This window comes from Dama dama, chromosome 20 (assembly GCF_033118175.1).
Source record: "Dama dama isolate Ldn47 chromosome 20, ASM3311817v1, whole genome shotgun sequence".
NCBI classification, from domain to species: Eukaryota; Metazoa; Chordata; class Mammalia; order Artiodactyla; family Cervidae; genus Dama; species Dama dama.
In genome coordinates, this window is record NC_083700.1 from 114,089,859 (window position 1) to 114,102,062 (window position 12,204).

A 12,204-nucleotide genomic window follows, 5' to 3' on the forward strand; every position below is an offset into this window, starting at 1 on the left:
ACATTAGAAAGGCAACGTGGCCCACTCTGAGACCCCCTGTTTTCTTGATCTGAAATGTTGGTGTGCCCGCGGGCCTGGCCCTCTCTTCTCTGCAGTTTCCTGTCTTCTGAAGTCATCTTCATTCTTTCTGTGGCTTTAAAGACCCCAAAATTCTGATGACCTGTTCATGTAGGACTCTTGTCCTGACCTCTTCTCAGAATTCTGCGTACATACATACATCCCCAGCCGTCTGCTCACTATCCCCGCCTGGATGGCTAACAGACATCTTGGATTAAACATGTGCCAAATACAGCTCCTGCTCTTTTCCCCAAAACTTGTCCTCCCTAATCTTCCTCATCTCGCCATCCACCCAGAGGCTCCTACCGAAACCTAGGTGTCATCCTCCATTCCTACTTTCTTTCACCCCCGTGTCCAGTTCAGTGGAAGGTCTTGCCTCTCCTACTTGGAAACCTTGGACATCCCACTTCTGCCACCATGATCACACACACCAAGCCCTGCTATTTCTTTCCTAGATGAATGAGATTGTCTTCTCTCTCTTAGACTCCTTGCCCTCCCGATTTTCCAGAAAAAGAGAGAAATCTTTGAAAACATGACTCAGTCTATTGCCCTCCTGGCTTTAAGTCTTCCAATTGCAAGACCCTCATCATGGGCATTTAGGTGAGCAATAGTAATTTTATATTTGTGAATATAATTTGACTTTCCATAAATGAGACTTGGTCAAACATTTTCTGAAATGTTTTAACTAGAAAAATATATTTACCAGGAAAATTTCATCCTCTATTCACTTAATACTATGAGAAACAGCTAAAAAAAAAAAAAAAAAAAAAAGAAATAGCTCATCATTCTTTACTTCTTATATAAAAAAAGGTCTTTACTACTCTATCTCCATTTTCTGCTATTTTGAGTAATTAATTTCTGTGGGTTTTTTGAAAATTATACTGGAGTATAATGGATTTGCTGTGCTGTATTAGTTTCTGCTGCACAGCCAAGTGAATCAGTCACACATGTACACACATCTATTCCTTTTAAGATTCTTTTTCCATACAGATCATTATGCCGAAGAGCTGACGATTTTGAACTGTGGTATTGGGGAAGACTGTTGATAGTCCCTTGGACAGCAAGGAGATCCAACCAGTCCATCCTAAAGGAAGTCCATCCTGAATATTCACTGGAAGAACTGAAGCTGAAACTCCAATAGTTTGGCCACCTATGTGAAGAACTGACTCACTGGAAAAGACCCTGATGCTGGGAAACACTGAGGGCAGGAGGAGAAGGGGACGACAGAGGATGAGATGGTTGGGTGGCATCACCGACTCAATGGACGTGAGTTTGAGCAAACTCTGGGAATTGGTGATGGACAGGGAGGCCTGGCGTGCTACAGTTCATGGGGTCGCTAAGAGTTGGACACAACTGAGCGACTGAACTGAACTGAACTGATACATAACAGAGCTTAAGGAGCTTCCCTTGTAGCTCAGTCAGTAAAGAATCTGCCTGCAATGCAGGAGACCTGGGTTTGATCCCAGGGTCAGGAAGATCCCTTGGGAAGGAAATGGCAAATCACTCCAGTATTCTCGCCTGGGGAATCCCATAGACAGAGGAGCCCGGCGGGCCACAGTCCATGGGATTGCAAGAGTTGGACACGACTGAGCAACTAAACCACCAACCACCACCATATATAATAGAAGATTTACCATTTCAGCCATTCTCTTTCTTTCTTTTTTGCCACATCATGTGGCATGTGGGATTGAACTCGGGTCCCCTGCAGTGGGAGCGCAGAGTCCTAACCACTGGCTGCCAGGGAAGCGTGAGCTTAGCCATTTTTAAGTGTGCAATTCAGTGACATTCACAACATTGTGCCACCAACATTATCTATTCCCAGAACTTTTTCACTATCCCAAACAGAAATTCTGCACCCGTTAAATGACATCTCCGATCCCTCCCTTCCCCCCACCCCTGGTAACCCAATTCTACTCTGTTTCTGTGGATTTGCCTGCTCTGCTGCTGCTGCTGCTAAGTCACCTCAGTCGTGTCCGGCTCTGTGCAACCCCATAGACAGCAGGCCACTAGGCTCCCCCGTCCCGGGGATTCTCCAGGCAAGAACACTGGAGTGGGCTGCCATTTCCTTCTCCAGTGCATGAAAGTGAAAAGTGAAAGTGAGTTGCTCAGTTGTGTCCGACTCTTAGTGACACCATGGACCACAGCCTACCAGGCTCCTCTGTCCATGGGATTTTCCAGGTAAGAGTACTGGAGTGGGGTGCCATTGCCTTCTCCATATATAAATGGAATAATAAATCATTTGTTCTGTTGTGTTTGGCTTATTTCACCTAGCAAAATGTTTCCAAGATTCATCCTTGTTGTAGAATGTATTGAAACTTCATTAATTTTTTTTGGCTAAATAGTATCCTATTGTATAAATATACCACATTTTGTTTAACATTCATCTATTGAGGGACATGAATTGTTTCCACCTTTTCTCTATTGTGTATTATGTATTCCCAAAGAAAGGCAATGCCAGAGAATGTTCAAATTACCACACAATTGCACTCATCTCACACGCTAGCAAAGTAATGCTCAAAATTCTCCAAGCCAGGCTTCAACAGTACATGAACTGAGAACTCCCAAATGTTCAAGCTGGATTTAGAAAAGGCAGAGGAACCAGAGATCAAATTGCCACCTTCTGTTGGATCATCAAAAAAGCAAGAGAGTTTCAGAAAACCATCCACTTCTGCTTTATTGACTATGCCAAAGCCTTTGTGTAGGTCACAACAAACTGTGGAAAATTCTTAAAGAGATGGGAATACCAGACCACCTGACCTGCCTCCTGAGAAATCTGTATACAGATCAAGAAGCAAGTTAGAACTGGACATGGAACAACAGACTGGTTTCAAATCGGGAAAGGAGTACATCAAGGCTGTATATTGTCACCCTGCTTATTTAACCTATATGCAGAGTACATAATGCAAAATGCTGTGCTGGATGAAGCACAAGCTGGAATCAAGATTGCCAGGAGAAATATCAATATCCTCAGATATGCAGATGACACCACCCTTATGGCAGAAAGTGAAGAACTAAAGAGACTCTTGATGAAAGTGAAAAAAAAAAAAAAAGTTGGCTTAAAGCTCAACATTCAGAAAATGAAGATCATGGCATCTGGTCCCATCACTTCATGGCAAATAGATGGGCAAACAGTGAGAGACTATTTTTAGGGGCTCCAAAATCACTGCAGATGGTGACTGCAGCCATGAAGTTAAAAGATGCTTGTTCCTTGTAAGAAAAGTTATGACCAACCTAGACAGCATATTAAAAAGCAGAGACATTACTTTGCCAACAAAGGTCTGTCTAGTCAAAGCTGTGGTTTTTCCATTGGTCATGTATGGATGTGAGAGTTGGACTATAAAGAAAGCTGAACACTGAAGAATTGATGCTTTTGAACTGTGGTGTTGGAGAAGACTCTTGAGAGTCCCTGGGACTGCAAGGAGACCCAACCAGTCCATCCTAAAGGAGATGGATCCTGGGTGTTCACTGGAAGGACTGATGCTGAAGCTGAAACTCTGATACTTTGGCCACATGATGGGAAGAACTGACTCATTTGTGAAAAGACCCTGATGCTGGGAAAGACTGAAGGCAGGAGGAGAAGGGGATGACAGAGGATGAGATGGTTGGATGGCATCACCAATTCAATGGACATGAGTTTGAGTAAACTCTGGGAGTTGGTGAAAGAGAGGGAACCCTGGTGTGCTGCAGTCCATGGGGTTGCAAAGAGTTGGACACAACTGAGCAACTGAACTGAACTGAATTGGTTTGAGTCCCTATTTTCAATTCTTTGGGTTTTTGCCTAGGAGTGGACTTGCTAGGTCATAAAGTAGTTTTAGTATAATTTTCTGAAAACTATCAAACTCTTTTTCATAGTGACTATAGAATTTTACATTCCAAACAGCAATTGATTTCTCTATTTTTGAAACAAAACTTTATGTATACCTACCTGTGAAATATTAAAAATTCATATTAATTTAAATATTATATTTGTAATAATTATATAATTCATTAAATACATATTTTAAATGTATACTAAATTGTTTTAGACAAATATGGTATCTGTAGTATCTACAAAGTCAAATGGTGTAATACTCTGGAAAAGAAGAAAAATATATGCAGAAATGTATTAAAATAATAGGGGACAATTAAAATTGGACTAGAAAAACAGTATTCTAGCAACTAAAAATGAGGGTTCCTTAACACTGACATTATTAGAACAGAACTACAATCAAATTCAGATTCTTAAAGATTCTTATTTGGGAAATAAAGAGAAATATTAGAAATTTCAGATACTTGTGTGAGCAAAAGTAAGAAGATGCCATTTTGAAATACATTTTTAATAGTTTTGCATTATGGTTGCTACTTTGTGATAATAGAAATTATTTTAATACAACACAGACCCAACAAAGGAAAAGGGTATATTTTAGAGAAGCTAGGTTAAAGAATCTATTTCACATGATGGCCAAAGATTCTTCCACATTTCTTTTTTTTTTACTATTATAATGGCAAATAAATTCACTGTGACTGGTTCATTTATTTACAAGAAGTGTCTTTTTTTTCACGCATATTTCCCCACAATAATACAACAGAATCAAATTTTTGTAACCATCAAAAAGTTTCAAATATTAGAAAAATTTAAACAGAAGCTGTGATCTTGAAAATTTGATGTCTCATTGTGATGCTGTCTAAAATGTGAAGTGTTTTTGAAAAATATTCAAACTGACAGTTTAATAGATGTTTTGCAGAAGATGACAAAATCAAAGCAACAAAAATCACAATATATTGAGTGGTTTTAGATGTTACACTTTGAAAAAAACAATTTAAATCTTAAGAGAATCACAGGAAATTATTGGAAATCCGTGTGCCTGGTCTAATAAAATTCAAAACAAGTATATCATGTTACAAGCAAATCACATGAGTTCTGAAAGAATTGTCAAGAATGGAGCAAGTACTTTTTATTTTTTGCTTGTACACAAGATGTAGTCCATTGTGAACAAGCATATCTGACCCTGAGGTCTGCTCACATTAAGAACAATGTCATGACAATAAAATAAGTTGTACTGACTTCATTGAAATGAAAGGTGAAACTTTCTAAGTCTAGGTTATAAAATTAGAGGTTGGAAATAAAATTAAAAATGCCTGTGGCCAGGTATAGTCTAATGGAGAAAATACAGCATGTTATACAAGAGTTTATAAGACATTTTCCTCCAAATATGATTATGCCAAATTTGTGCTTCCTCAGCTCATAATAATATGCAAAAATGCTGCCCCTGGGAAATAAAATGTTAACCATTTTTTAGCATTTATATATATGTATATGGATACATATAATATACATATTTTGTGTGTGAAGTTTTAAAAATGGATGCGGATGGCATATTTTTATGTCTGTTCTAAAACCTACATTAAAAACACATCCAGATACCCTGTGAGGATCAAGATTAAATGTAAACAAGGTATTTCATATACAAAGGCACTTATACTGAAATATACATTAAATGAAATGCATACATCAAAAGCATCTTGGCGTAAATGCATTACTTTATACAATCTATCTGTGTAGGATGTTATTCTAAACCAAGTGTAAAAGCTAATGTCTATACAATTAAAAAAAAGACTATACATTAAGTTGTATGCTTAGAAGGCCTGTACCTTTGCTTAGAAATAACAGAAACCTTTCATGTTTGATTAATGTGAAATCTTAGCAGAAGATATGGGCTACTGCTTGAACTTTATGAAAGGCAGTTATGTTCACCACTATGTCACCAATGCTGCACTTGAATTTTAAAATTAAAGTGTAAAAATTGGAAATGAATCACTAGATGTCAATTATTATAAGAAACTGCATACCAAATGGAAATTAAAGAAATTATAGATGCCTTAATTTCACATTTTAAATGAATATATGAAAAATTAAGTGTCTTTACATTTTGAATTTTTAACTGGAGAAAAGTTTTCTATGGATACCTCTGACTTCCACAAAGCAGCCACTTACTTGACTCAAATATCTGAAGTCCTATATATCCATCTGATATAGTTTTAAGCAGCATGCAGTATCAGTTATTTACAAAATAGTGTTTGTACCTTCTAAGGCTGATTCACAAATTTGCTTAGTGCAATCTTTCCAATTTGGACATGGTCTTGAGAAGGTTGTTAGCATTCCCAGTCACCATGGCATCCTGTAAGACACTTTCAGTAAGCTGCAGTAAATGAAAAATTAAGATCACTTCATCAAAAGAAATTAGCATGGCAATTCTCTCCTTTAAAGACAAGTAGTAGACTTTGGAAATATTGATGAGTTCGTTCCCACTAAAACCAGGAAAGCAAGATTATCAGTTGGGTTTTATATAAATAAAAGAGTTAAACTATTTTGATATATCTACTTTTCAACAGGTTTTTACCTACTTCGGTGTTCTGGAAAATAAAGTATTAGTCATTAAAAAATAATTCCTTTTGCTTTAGGCTCCAGTATTATATGTAATTTGTGGTAGCTTAGATGGTAAAGCACCTGCCTGCAATGGGGGAGACCCAGGTTCAACCCCTGGGTCGGGAAGATCCTCTGGAGAAGGAGATGGCAACCCATTCCAGTACTCTTGCCTGGAAAATTCCATGGACAGAGGAAACTGGTGGGCTACAGTCCATGGGATCACAGAGGTGAACATGACTGAGCGACTTCACTTTGTACCTTTGTACCAGTATCACAAGGCAGGTTACTGAGTGGTTGCCTCTAAGTGCACTGGGGGTCAACCAGCAAGGACCATGAGGGAACTTTCTGGGGTGATGGGAACACTCAGTATCTCGATAAGGGTCTGAGTTACAAAAATGCATACACTTGTCAAAAGAGTGAATGTTCACTTACAAACCGGGCATTTCATTGTTTTATATTAAAAGACTATCAGTAACGAACTCTAGTTAATGTACATGCTAAAGTATGTAGGGGCAAGCACACTTAAGGCTAAAATTAATTTTGAATGCATCAAAAATCTAATGAATTAAAGGATGGTTGCCTAGATGTAAGTCTAGTAAAACGCTGAGTGGGACCATCGGCAGTGGGTGTACAGATGTGTAGTCAAAAATTCCTTCAACTTTCTGATTGTAAAATTCCATAGCGTATCAAGGAAAAAGGGGCTGAGTCCTCTCCGCTTTGCCCTCAGTGCTGGCCCACCTGAGGGCTGCTCTGGTCTGGAGTGAGCCCGGCTCCCCTTACCCGAGCGTCTCCAGGGGCAGGGCTGGGGCACAGTGTCCCCGGAGTGGAGTGGTCAAACTCCACGGGGTTGGGTGGAACCCCAGGAGGAAAAGCAGGACCAGAAAGCAGGACCTGGCTCCGGCCCAGGGGAGGGGTGGCGAGGGCCGGGGCCTGGGGCCCTTCTTCCCGCCTCCTCTCACCTTCCCGCCTCCCCTCCCCTTCCTTCCATCATGTCACGCCCGGGCAGCCAAGGTTGGCAGGTTAGCCTCTAAAGAAAGAGCCAGTCCTTTTTAGCTTCCGTTTATTACACAGCCCACAAACAGAAAAGCAGCCGAATGTGCCAGCTCCCGGTGGGCCCTGGGCAGGGGACACCTGACAGGGACAGGGTGGCTGCAGCGTCGGGACACCGTTCGCCCGGGGGCCCGCCCTGCATCACTCAGCCCCTCCGGCTCGGCCTCCTGGGGCAGCAGGGGTACCCAGGCCTCCGCAACGGCCCTTCCCAGGGTTTCACCAACACTGAGATTTAGCTGTGGTTCAAGCCTTGACTGTGTGGCCTGTGGGGGCCCCTCTGCTTCCTTCTCAGATTCCCCTGTTGCTGCTCCACTCCCTGGAGACTGGGGGCCTGATCCTGCTCTGATAAAAATGCAAACAACTCCTGAGCTTAAGGAAAGCGGCTCCTGTCATGGAGGAGGCGGGAAAGCCTAGTAAGCAGAGGCCCGGGGAGGGCTGACGCAGGGGCGGCGTGGACAGAACAGTGTCCACAGTGCAGCCTACAACTCTCTGGGTACATCTATCTCAGGGCGCGGTGGCCCAGGCTACAGTTTCTAAAACGAGAGAAAAACACACAATTGTCACACTGGACACAGTATGACCGTCTCTGGAGACCCAGGCCTGGGGGACGGTAGGAAGAGTGCAGAGTGGGGCGGGGGTGTGGTCCCCAGTGGTCCCCACTGGGCGAGCGCTCTGCGAGGCCCTCCCCAGGGTGAGCTGAATCTAACGGCACAGAAGGACAAGCTGCCATTGCAGGTGGGGTTACGGGGGCCTGTCTCCCCATCACGCGTGCTTTCTTCCCTGTCACGTTACATGCGGGGCCGGCTCCCCTAGATGCCTGCCGCCCTCCTTGTAGGGAGATGCCCTCTGAAGAGGCTCACTTGACCAAGAATGGAGTGAGCCCTCCAGCAAAATGCAGACAAGGATGATGCTCCCCTAGTAGCTCATGAGGAACCGAGGAACCGAATCCTGCCAACGACCCCGAGTGAGCCTGGACCCTCCAGGTGGAGCCTGCGCATGGGCCACAGTCCCCGCCGATGCCCGGGTGCAGCCTCGCGAGACCTCGAGGCAGAAGCCCCTGCCTGTCTTGGCTGGATCCCCGACCCCCAGAAACGGAGATAACAGATCTGTGGTGCTGCCACGTGCTGGGACAACAGGCCACCGTCTTGTCCTCTGCGCTGTGAGCTCCCTGGTCCAGGGCCCAGGGAAGGCAGGGGGCGCGTGGGGACTGGACCGTGTGGGAGTCTGCCCAGCCTTCCAGGTCCAACTGCCAGGGAGCTGCTCCGGGAAGCTGTTGGAGGAGGAGAGGTGATGCAGGGAGGCAGACAGGAGGCGGGAGGGAGGTAAGGAGGCTTCAGGAGCGCCCCCAAGCCCACCCTCCCACGGTGCACAGTGTCCACAGTGCAGCCTACAACTCTCTGGGTACATCTATCTCAGGGCGCGGTGGCCCTTGTGCTCTATTCTGGCCCCCCTCCGCAGACCCTCCCGGTTCTCCGTGGGGACCAGATTCCCACAGGAAAGTCCTCCTCCACCCGTCCTACAGGGCTCCCAGGCCACCTCTTCCAGGAAGCCTTCCTTCAGAAGCTGCTGTCGGAGGCCACCGCACCTTTTCTCAAACCCCCAGCTCTCCTGTTCTTCTCCCATGGCCTTTGTTCCTCAGACACTAATGCTCAAGAAGTATCTGCTCCTCTAAAATCACATTTTCCTTAAGGGCAAGGCCCCACTCCCCCGCAGGTGGTATAATTGTCTGCCCCTCCTCCTGCTTACAGGGTGCAAGGCTGCCCCCTGAGACTTGGTCTCAGCTTCCCCAAAGCAGAGGGTGCCTCCTGCCCCTCCACCCTGGACCCTGCTCGGCCTGTGGAGGGGCCTGGTGGGGAGGCCTGGCTACAGACCGGGTCCACGGGGGGAAAGTCTGCAGGGAAACGCACAGAGCTGGGCTCCGCCGGGGCTTCCAGGCTCGCGGTCCACCGGCAGCATCTGTGCCTGCGTGCAGGCTCTCATGGGAAAGGTGCTTCTCCCTCCTGACCTGGGCCCAGCATGCCTGGCCGAGCCTGCGCCCCTGCACTAGGGGCTCCCCTGTCCCTCAGCGGTGTCCATAGGGCGGCCCCTGCTTACCCATCTGAGTCAGGACCAGCAGGCCAGGCTGTGCGCAGCGGGGGAAGAAATGGGGTGCAGACCACCGTGCCTTCTGCGGCTCTCCTCCTGCCTCCCCGGGCTCACCTGGGTACAGTCAGCAGGCGTCCTTGGTGCCCCCGAAGCCCTCTTGGCAGGGGGACTGCGGCAGCCGGGACGCCTTCCCAGGAAGCCAGGTGCTCAGAGCCTGCGGCGGAGGGGCAGGGAGAGGGCGTCACGCGGCCTGGAGGCACACGGCCACCCCCAGCCAAGCCCACCCCATGCTGGGAGAAGGAAGGCTGGAGGAGAGGCAGGAGCAGAGGCTAGGCGAGGGAGTCCAAAGAATGGGGAGTACGAAAGGGAAGAGGACAGAAGAGGCAGGAAAGAATGAAGGAGGCAGAAACAGTGGGAGAGGCAGGGGGCGAGTGGGGACAGAAAGGGGTCTCGGAAGGGCTTGGCTCCCACCCGGGTTTCCCCATGGCTCAGACGGTAAAGCATCTGCCTGCACTGCGGGAGACTTGGGTTGGATCCCTGGGTCAGGAAGATGCCCTGGAGAAGGAAATGGCAACCCACTCCAGTACTCTTGCCTGGAATATCCCATGGACGGAGGAGGCTGGGAGGTTACAGTCCATGGGGTCACAAAGAGTCGGACACGACTGAGCGACTTCACTTTCTTTGCTCCCACAGTCGCACTTCATGCGCAAAGCAAGGCCGGTGCTATTGTTAAGGCCATCTGAACCCTAACCCACTCCTTCCCAGGACAGCCACTGGCTTTTGTCCCCATCCAAGAGCATCATCCATTCTCCGCTCAAAACAAACCTACAGAGAAAGGAATCCTCTACATCAACTTACTGAAATCTGCACCCTGCTTCCACACCATAACACCCTGTCCTCATGACCTGATTTATAATTTTTCTTGGCACGAATGCACCATCTGCCAGAGCAGGTATTTCTTGTCTGTCTCCCTTATTACAGCATAAACTTGAGAAGAAACTTTAGCCACTAGAATGCTGTGTGCTGTGCTTAGTCGCTCAGTCGTGTCTGATTCTGTGACCCCATGTGACTGGAGCTCCAGAGAGGACTGGGAGAAGCCAGGGAGACCATAGAGCAGTCAGTCCAAGGAGGATGCGGGCTGCAGCAAGATGTACAGGGGAGGCTGCAGAGAACAGCCCTGTCTACAACTTGAGAAGGAATGGGCAAAGAGGAAGCAAGAAGACTAGACAGAGAACAGTGTCTTAAGAATGACATTCTTGACAGTGTCAGATGCTCTAACATTTAGGACTTCACCAGAGACTGCCAGAAGTTTCCAGTACGACGGTGGGAAACGGAAAATGGTGAAATTTTGTTAGGGGCAAGCAGGTGAGGAAATGAAAAAAGTTTAAGAATGGAGACTATTCTCAAGAAACCTGACTGTGAAGGAGACAGGGAGACGGTTAACTAGAAGAGACCCCGATGAAATCTGAACAAGTTTCCTGGGATGGAGCTGTCAGGGGTGACAGAGACCATGGCCTGGCTATTGACTGAGATGTCTAAGAGATGTATATAATTCCCCCAGGTTAAGGTGGGGTGGGATCTGGGGGGGAAAGGAAGAAAGTGCCTGGAGTGTCATCTGTCGACAATGGAGGGGCAGAATGACAACAACTAGGAGCAGAACAGATAAGGCCAGAGTTACCATCTTGGCGGGGGACGGGGGGGGGGGGCAACTTTTTATACCGGGATGGAAGAGCAAAAAAGCCTGGGCGCTCCCAAGAGCAGCTAAAAGACTCTGGGTCATCGGTTTTAAAATCTTATCCCTCCTCCTTTCAGACCCACTTAAGCCCAGTAACTGTCTTTAATAACCTGATGAGCTCTGCACTTCTCTGGCTGCTTTTTAACCAAGCACCACCTTTGTCGACCTCTGGGATGTATTTTAGAGGCCTGGGGCCTCTGTGGGTTCTTGTTTGCCCAGTTCCTCGACAGCAAGGCTCTGGTCAGTCTCATCTCTTTGATCGCTGCACATAACAGGTGTTCACTGCACTTGTAGAGTGAACGCTGGGCAGAACTGAGGCGCTGTCACCGAACGGTCGGTAAGACTCGTCTTTCTTCCTCGAGAAAACTGCTTCCATGTCACAGCCTGAAACGACCCCCTTCTTCCTCGACACCAGTCGCTTTCGGCTTTGGCCGCACTTTCCGAGAGGCCGGGGCGCTTTTAATACTCCCGACGGCCAGGTCTCCTCGTGGCCCGAAGTGGTCGGGGGTCCTGAGCTGGAGCCGTAGGCGGAGGGCTCGAGCGGCGGGGCGCCGGCGCCTCCATTGCTCCCTTTCCTGGTCCCGGGGATGCGTAAGGGATCGCAGCCCAGCCTCTGCTTACTGCAGAGCCGCTTAACCGACCGCGCGAAACTCCTGAACGCCGTTGGGTTCGTTGGCCTCCTGTCGGCAACGGACTCGGAGCTCGAGATAGCGGGGAGGAGTGGCCTCTAGGCCGCAGAGGGCCCTGGGAGTCGTAGTTCTGACACTGCCTGCAGGGTCCTCGGGGAAAGGAAGATCAAAGGGCTGGAACTACATTTTCCAGAACTCACCGCGTGAGCGTGAGGGCGTGGCGGTGGCGGTGGCTTGTCTCC

The 12,204-nt window shown here is 47.0% G+C and overlaps 1 long non-coding RNA gene across 1 annotated transcript; it reads right to left on the minus strand.

Annotated features, from left to right (window-relative positions):
* Nucleotides 1-7,273: 7,273 nt before the first annotated feature.
* On the minus strand, nucleotides 7,274-12,031 carry LOC133041670 (uncharacterized). The gene is made up of 3 exons (XR_009689280.1): nucleotides 11,444-12,031; nucleotides 9,608-9,812; nucleotides 7,274-8,783 (listed from the first exon to the last, which is right to left on the minus strand). It is a non-coding gene; the product is annotated as an uncharacterized LOC133041670 (long non-coding RNA).
* Between the last annotated feature and the right edge of the window lie 173 nt (nucleotides 12,032-12,204).